The following is an 8,356-nucleotide window of genomic DNA, read 5'->3' as shown; positions in this document are numbered from 1 at the left end:
GAATTTCATTATTTTTGTTCTACTCCCCTCAACAAACATCTGAAAGATCGATTCAGTCTTTGTGGTGATGTGACATCGTGAAGGATTGACTGCTCTCAAAAGCTTTCTGAACGAAGGCAAAACAGGCCCCTTTGGGAGGGGTCTTTGAAGAGATTTCAGGGAGTCCGCGAACTTGTATGAGAAATTAAATTGATCGTTTTCTATGATTCTTTCTCAAAATACTATTTTTTTAAAGGGTCTATGGCATAGTTGCATCCCGTAGAACATAAAAGGTTAAGAACCCATTGCCTAAAGCCAGAGTCCGTTCCTCATAAGTTCGGGCCCAGGGCAAATATTTATTTTTGGGGGGTCCCTTGCATGTAGTGTTGAGGCAGAGGCGTATGCAGAAAAAGAGGGGGGAGGCATTGGGCTGTGCCTAAAATACAGAGGTAGTTAATTTTGAAAACATTTATGAGTCCCGGGCACGTTCCTCGTTTGCCCATACGAGAAGAGGCCTTGCGTAAAGCTTTCATGGGGAAGAACACTCACTGGCAGACGGAACAATGGGCTCTACCTTAAAATTCAAAGCATTTACACTATCTAACTGGTTTTTTAAGCACATTTTATCGAAGAATATCTCATGACTTTCACATTTTATCAATGTCAGTAATTCGAGATTAGAATAAAATAGAGATGTATATAGAGATAGCACTCTTCATTTCTCTTCGCTCACACTTATATTGATTGAATCAAAACCTTATAATCGACGAAAAGAGATATTTGTTAAGAATGTCATTTAACTCTCAGCTGTAAACTTAATGTCTCGCAATGACAAGTTAACTCTCAAGAGCCCATCAACGACACGTGTTAACACATAATTTTTGTTATGCCCATCGTTCTAATCCATCATTTCGAATTTTCGAGGCTGTTTCACCCTCCTCCTTGCGCACAGCCGAGAGAAGTCCACGGAAAAGTTCCAGGCGCTTTATTGCTTTTTGCTTCCGCGTCAGCTAACGATTAGACGAATCACACAAAAGAAACTGGGAGAAGAAGAGCTCATCTTCTCTCTCAGCTCATTCATTTGCATCCGACCGGAAAACATAAGGCAGTTCACGAAATTCTCAAGCGTTCTGGTAAATCCACTAGCACTACTCTATACGCCATTTTACTGTACATGATGCGAGGAGCCAAAAATTGTTTGACGAGGACGGTCGGATTTTATCCTGGAAAATAACGTCCGTTTTCCAAAGCCGGATGTCCGTTGCCCGGACGTTCCACATTGTGTGGGTCTCGCATTAAAACAGCGAGATGTCGTGAAAGTTCGTCAATGCGGAAGGAAACGACTTAAAGACAAGAGTCAGCTGTAGAAGCTATTCCGTGAGGTTTATCTCGTCCCATTCTAGGTCTCAGAGTTTTGGAGCATATTTGCTGGCCGTCAAGAGCTTGACTTAGAACGAATCCTGCAGCATGCGTTCAAGTCATATCTTTTTTTTCACGCTAAATTTGATTTTAATGTTTGTTTCCAGGGAAAGAGAAGACCCTCCACGATTCCCGATGGATTCCATTGATGATTCATTCACGGTTTTGTGATAAAATTGAATTATTTCGGCATAATATCATTATTCTGATGTGGTATGTATAGAAATGACTCTTTTTTGTACTACTCATATTACTGACATCTCATCAAGAACAGCCGGAACGAGTTCAGTCGGAATGTTCAAATACGAGTAGCTTCAGTCTGGAAGTACAGTCAAACTCGGTGACGGGTCAAACGTTGGAACGTAACAGAAGACCAGGGCCAAACAGCGTCAAGTGAGTTTGACGAGCTCACTCTCGAAAATTTTGGAAATTATTATCAAAAGCCAATTAGTGAAGTGGATAAACGAGAATAACGTATTGCCGGGAAACCACCATGGATACAGGAAGGGGGGAAGTCATTTGTAATCAATCTCCTTTGCTTCTATGGTCACGTGACTAAGGCTTTGGGAAATGGCAGAAACGTCGACGTAATTTATTTTGATTTCCAGAAAGCATTCGATCGAGTCCAACGTGGCAAACTCTTGAAGCGTTTAAATGAGATTGGGATTGGGGGGGGGGGCAACCTATTGAATTGGATAGAATCGTGGTTGAGCGTGGCAGGTGTCACAAGTGGAGTCACTTAAAGAGTATACGTATCAATAAAATCTATCGATGTATCGATGGGATTGTTAGCGAATTCGCGGATGACGTGAAGCTAATGAGGGTAGTCGAGAATTCAAGCGATATGGAGATGCTCCTGACAAACTTCAATATAATTGTAACATGATCAAATGAATGGAGCATGACCTTTAGCTCATTTTGGTTCGAACAACCCACGTTTCACTTACGAGTTGAATGGTATGACTATCCCGGATGCAACTAAGGTCACTGATTTGGGAATTCCCATTGACAAGAAGTTTAGGTTTCCTGAACATTGTTCAGTAGTGGTCAACAAAGCGAATAGAATGCTCGGTTTCATTCTTAAAGGTCTCTTGGGGTTCTTCTAAAGTTATTCTTCCGATTTTTAGAAGCTTAGTTTGTCCTGGACTGGAGTAAGCAGTAAAGTTTTGTAGACCATGCCTACAGAGGGGACATAGACTTGGTTGAGGGGGTGCATAGAAGAGCTACGCCTGTTCTTGTTGGCACACAAGGCTTGAGCTATGAAGAAAGCCTTCATTTCTTGAATATGTTCACATTGGAGGAACGCAGGTGTCGGGGGATATGATAGAAATGTTCAAAATTTTCAACTGGATGGATAGGATGAACCATGAGTTATTGATACACCGTCAATCAACTGCTTCAAGAAAGAAACACTTTTATCGTTTAGTAAGGGACAATTCCAGGTTGTAGTGTCGCAGGGAGTTTCTCTAATAGGGTTGCCAATAAATCGAATAGCTTACTTCCGGGGGTCGTGTATTCTAACATAATTGACAAGTTTAAAAAACAAGTACGATAATCATAGTGGGATAAATCGAGAAGCCATCAGTACTTAGATAAGACAACCATAATCTTTTTTATGGGCAGTGGATTGTACAGGGTCTCCTGTAAGTGCTAATGTGACCTATTTATCTCATCAACCGTCCGTCGTAGAGGTATAGTTTTAATTTATAAACTGCTCAAAAGACATTGAAAAATTATCCTGTACCAGTTTTAAGAGTGAACATACAGCGTGTAACAAAATAAAAAAAATTAAATTTTTATGCGGTCCCACCGTCCTCTAACTTCCAATTAGAAAGTTGTTTCCCTGCCTCTCTTTTTTCTGAGGCCAACGAAACAAATTGTAAGTGTTTCGTTGAGACATTCTAATTCCAAAATAGGAGAAAAGTTAGGAGAGACAGATTAAATGCGGGAAAGAAGAGTTGTCTGTTAGTTTTTGCTGTTCTTTCATAACATTTCTCAGATTTTTGAATTCAAATATGTTAGTGAATATTGCACACTTAGAAACATGAAATTTTTTCTGTTGGCATCGGGAGATACAACAACTTTCTTTCTAGTTAGAAGTTAGAGGACAGGGAGACCGTATGAAAATTTAGGTTTTTTATTCTGTGACACACTGTACTCTGCCACTGTTTTGAACGCTTTTGAGCATTTTTAAATTAGAATCGTACCTCCACGACTGACGGTTGAGATAAAGGTAGTATTAGCACTTAGGGGTCATTAAAGTATTACGTCAGCATCGGAGGGAGGGGGGGGGGGTTTTGAAGGTTTGTTACGTCATCAACCACCCTTTTTGAAGATATGAAATATTCTAAGCTGCTGACGAAATTTTGCTGATAAGGAGGGGGTCAAAAATGGCTAAAAATCTGCTTACGTAATACTTGATTGGCCCCTTACACCCTGTATATTATCTTTAGGTGATGCATGCTTTTATATTAGGTATTTGGCATCGATATTTTTTATGGAAATTTTTTTCAGTCACCTCGTTGGGCAATTTGATTGTTTTGGTCTTTGTATTTGTATTTTTTTCTCGACTACATGCCAGACGCAAGCTATATATTTGTAAAAAAAATTCAATATTTCTTTTCGTTTTTTAATTTTTCTTCATGGACGATGATGCCAGTGTTTTTTCGATGATGCCATTACACACGCATGAAATTTCACAGAAATGCTTTCTTTGGCAGCCATGATACAAATGTGAAGTCAACGTGTTGCAATCTATTTGCACGGTCCTATAATTCAGCAACTCGTAGCGCGATCATGGGCTCTCATATAATGACCTGGAGTGTTCTGGAAAACGTAAAACCTCACTTCCAGCGAAATGATACATTATAGTATTATTTATGGAAGAAGAGAAAAATCTTCTTAGTTTGCATAAAAACATAAAAGTATATTTTTGCAACAAAAATATTTTTGGCCCTATATTATATGTCTTTGAATATTTTAATATTGTATTATATGGCCCTATAATAGTTAATAAAGTGCCCGAGAGGGATGAAAATTCCGGGATTGCTTCTGAAAAAATTCATTCCACATTTCTCTGCTACACAGAAATATCGAAAAAAAATATCCATCACAAAAATAAGAGCAATTGTTGCCATCTATCAAATAAAAGCTGAATTAAGTACTGGTTATGATTACGAACTAAATTGTGTAATGATACTACATATATATATATTTTTATGCAATGTTTATGCATATTATTTACATATTATTTGTTTTTATGCTCATACCGGTATTAATTTAATTCACCAAAATACTGGTTAATATGTTTTTATATTCGCTGCTACATTAAATTTTGTAAACATCAAAAAACATAGTAAAATTTACAACGGCATGCGGAATAAAATTGAAAAAACTTATAGTTTTCAATATCACATGTTGTTTATTTTCGTTCTACATCGATTTAAAATTAACAACCATTTTATTTCGAGAATTATAACTTGTAGTTTTGGTTTTATTCAATAGGTGGCAGCAAAGATCCTAGCGTAAAGCGGTTTCTCTAATAATAACAAATCTCGAGCATAGGAAAGTATAAAAATAAGAAATATAATGAGTTAGAAGATTAGGAAATCTTTCCCTATTTCTTTTTTTTTTTTAACCAGATCGCAAATTATCTCTCCCATTTTTCTGTATTGTATTTGTATTCAGTTGTATTTGTATTTTTATCGGATCGCGTAAATTTTCTCAAAATTTTAGCAGTATACAATGAGAAAAAGAGGGGAAGGACACTGAACTAAACCGTACAAAGCCCAGGCTTGGTGCCAATAAGTAATTTTATCCATTGCAGAAAGCGGACTACTAAAACGACACACTACTACACTGTGCTCAAAAGGTATTTTTATTATAATTTTATCCATTGCCTCAAAATTAGACATTATAATACCCACTGAAAACATTTTTCGTGATGTCCTGGTCTTTATCAGTGAATTTGCGTTTGGTCCCGGTTTCTCAGTCGCATGATGTGACCAGTCAGTCCTGGACCCGAGTCTGTTCATTTCTGGTTCCGTAATGTGAATCGGCAGTGGTTCTATAAGCGAGGTGAATTGTAACTTGGTGACTTCTTTTCTGATTTCAACAACGCGAAGAATTACAATTAGCGAATTGACTAATATTAGATTTTTAATTGGTGAGTGACCAAATTCCTTTTGAATTTTCGTACTTCGTTGAAATTTCGATTTAAAAGAAAAGTTCTTTTGATATTTTTTTTTATACAAATGAATCAAATGGTTTTTGAAAATTTTCAGGGTAAGTAAATCCAGTGATAACATTTTTCGGCCATGTAAATTATTGCGTGTTATTCAGGCATCTGCTATTTCGAGCTAATTATGTTCCGTCTGGCGTGTAAATTTTTGAAGATTTTTCCAGCCCTGTAACCAACCGAAACTGGTGTTCCCCGAGTCGAAGCATTTGAATGCCTGCGTAACAATGTTTCCTAATTCATCGTATCCATCCCAAAGAAATAAATTACGTTTAGAATACCCAAGTTCTCGAGAAGAAATTATCCGTGAGTGTGTTGGATGTGTGTTGCGCATGCAAAATGGGGGCAACCAGAAACTTTTTACCAAAGATTATGATAATCGAAAGAGCGTAGAACTATATTAAATGCCCGCAATATACGTATATGGAAATGCATTTTTCGGCACGAACCAAACGATAAAAGAAAGAAAGAATTCAAAGAGGATTATATCGTGGGTGGAACATAAATTCCACGTATCAATTTCTTTTCAGTTTCTTTTTTCTTTTCCATTGCTACTCCATTTCCGATCTGTTGCGAATATTGCAGAAGTCACTTCGATATCCACTATGTGCACCTCTTCTTTATTCAGATTAGCCATTGCGAAAAGAATATGTCAAAAAATATATATACGACGACTACGCGCTGAAAAATTCATTCGCAGCAGCGGCAATAAAACGCGATGGTATTGGTCGATAACGAAATATCGGTGATTTTACGGCCGCATGCTCTCGAACCAATATTCAGATAAAGCCCATCTTTTTTTCCCATTGTGTGTGTGTTCTTTATTTATTTTGGGCCATGAATATCCAGTGGCATAACAAATGTATATAAATCGAAGTGATTCGAAATTCAAAATACCCCAATAATTCAGTGAATTCGCGAATCTATATTTTGCGGGTACATTTCATTTTCAAACAGGAAATGGCACAAAAATCGATGATATAGGCCTACACTGTTCGGAAAAGCAACACTAGTTTCTATGCTTTTGGGATAGAAACCTGCCTTTAAATTTCGGTATTAAAGCACACTCAATTGAAAAAAACATTAATGTGCAAAAGTAATTATTGTGTATATTTGTGGAAAGAGTTCTGCCTCGGGTACAATTAGAAAAATCTGGAAATATCAGGCTGACTCATCAGCGGTATATATCTTTGAGCAGAAGTGTGACGCCGATCACTATTCCCTATCCTTCCCTTTTCCCAATGATTAGACGTCGCATTTAGGAGCAAACCATTTTTTTGTTCGAATACGGAGGACAACGCGTCTGCTCTACTTTGTAAAAATAATTAAGTTATTATAATTATTATACTAATTTAAGACGGTAATAAGGGTACAATAAGGGTTGAAAAGACCACGTTTCAATGCATTTTCTTCTCATGTGTCTCGCTACCAGAGGAAGCATTCTGGTATATAATTACTTTAAAATATTACAAAGAACCTCTTAACATTTTGAAGTATTCTGGGCGGGAATGGTAACGTGTTCACCCTCAGCTTTTCTCCAAAGTGTGTGGATCGATTTTGGATTGTCTAAAACCTGTTTTTTTTGTAAATTAAATTTCTTTATAAAAACTATTCCGTGTCAATAAGATGCATAGATTTTGATGACTTCAAGCCCTTTTCAAAAAAAGCTGGCCCCAGTTCCTACAGGCGCCCATACCACAATAACATTTTATTTATCATAATCACTGTGACGTTCCCTTTCGTGATTGGCTTCGCCGTTTTTCCTTCCACCTCCTTCTTACGTTGCTGGCCATTTTGACTTTGCATCCTAGTAAGGGAGCAACCTCCTCTATATATATGCGGTTATTTTTGCCATTTTATATCTCTTCTTTTTCCATGCTACTGAAGAACTTTATGTTCCGAATACTGAAGTTCGTATGGTTCCGAAAAGAATATAGCTGACGCTCTCACCATATTTTGGGTATATCTACGTTTCTTCACTTATGTTAATCCATTCACCCGAAAGACACACACAATCTCTTTCTAACGATAGGTTTTTTCTCTCTCGCACCTATAAAGGTTGCCATATATCCTAGCCAAAAGTCCCCTCCATGCTAAAGACGAGAACGGAAGTATAACATCACTTTCTCTAGAGAGAAAGATATCCGACTCAACTCGATTGGTAGTACATTTGTGTATTGTGATATGACCGGTGTATGTTTTTGTGCTGTGAAAATTAAGTTTTATTCGCCACTCGTGGTTTCCTATTCTGTTTTTTTAACTATTTCCGACACATCACTTAGAGAGACAAATCATTTTTTTTTGTCCAAAGATAGACGGTGAGTCCACTCTACTTTATGGGTGCCTTAAACAACGTGTAGAAGAACTGAATACAATGTAGAGATTAATTTTTAGTAGAAAAACTCAGAGGCTTCCGCGGAGAATCGAACCACTTTTCTCTCGCACTCTAGGTGAGTACGCTAACCACTGCTCCGCAGAAGCACTGATCCTTCCCTTCATTCATTAGTACGATTCACCGTGGAAGCCTGTAAACGTAACAAGCAGTTATCGCCACATTACGCCCAGTTCCTCTATTCTTTGTAAAGAGATACGGGTTCAGAGCTCCACATTCAACAATTTTGGCTACAAATATATCCCTTAAGATGATAAACATGCTTCATATGTGAAAAATACATGATCTATAAAGTGTATATATCCTGAGCACACCGCCATATCGTGTAC

Source organism: Pholcus phalangioides, unplaced genomic scaffold, assembly GCF_987345545.1.
Source record: "Pholcus phalangioides strain wild (caught in Gottingen) unplaced genomic scaffold, Ppha-v1.0 ptg000008l_1, whole genome shotgun sequence".
Taxonomy (NCBI): Eukaryota; Metazoa; Arthropoda; class Arachnida; order Araneae; family Pholcidae; genus Pholcus; species Pholcus phalangioides.
The sequence above is the reverse complement of the archived record's forward strand: the minus strand, read 5'-3'. Positions refer to the sequence as shown.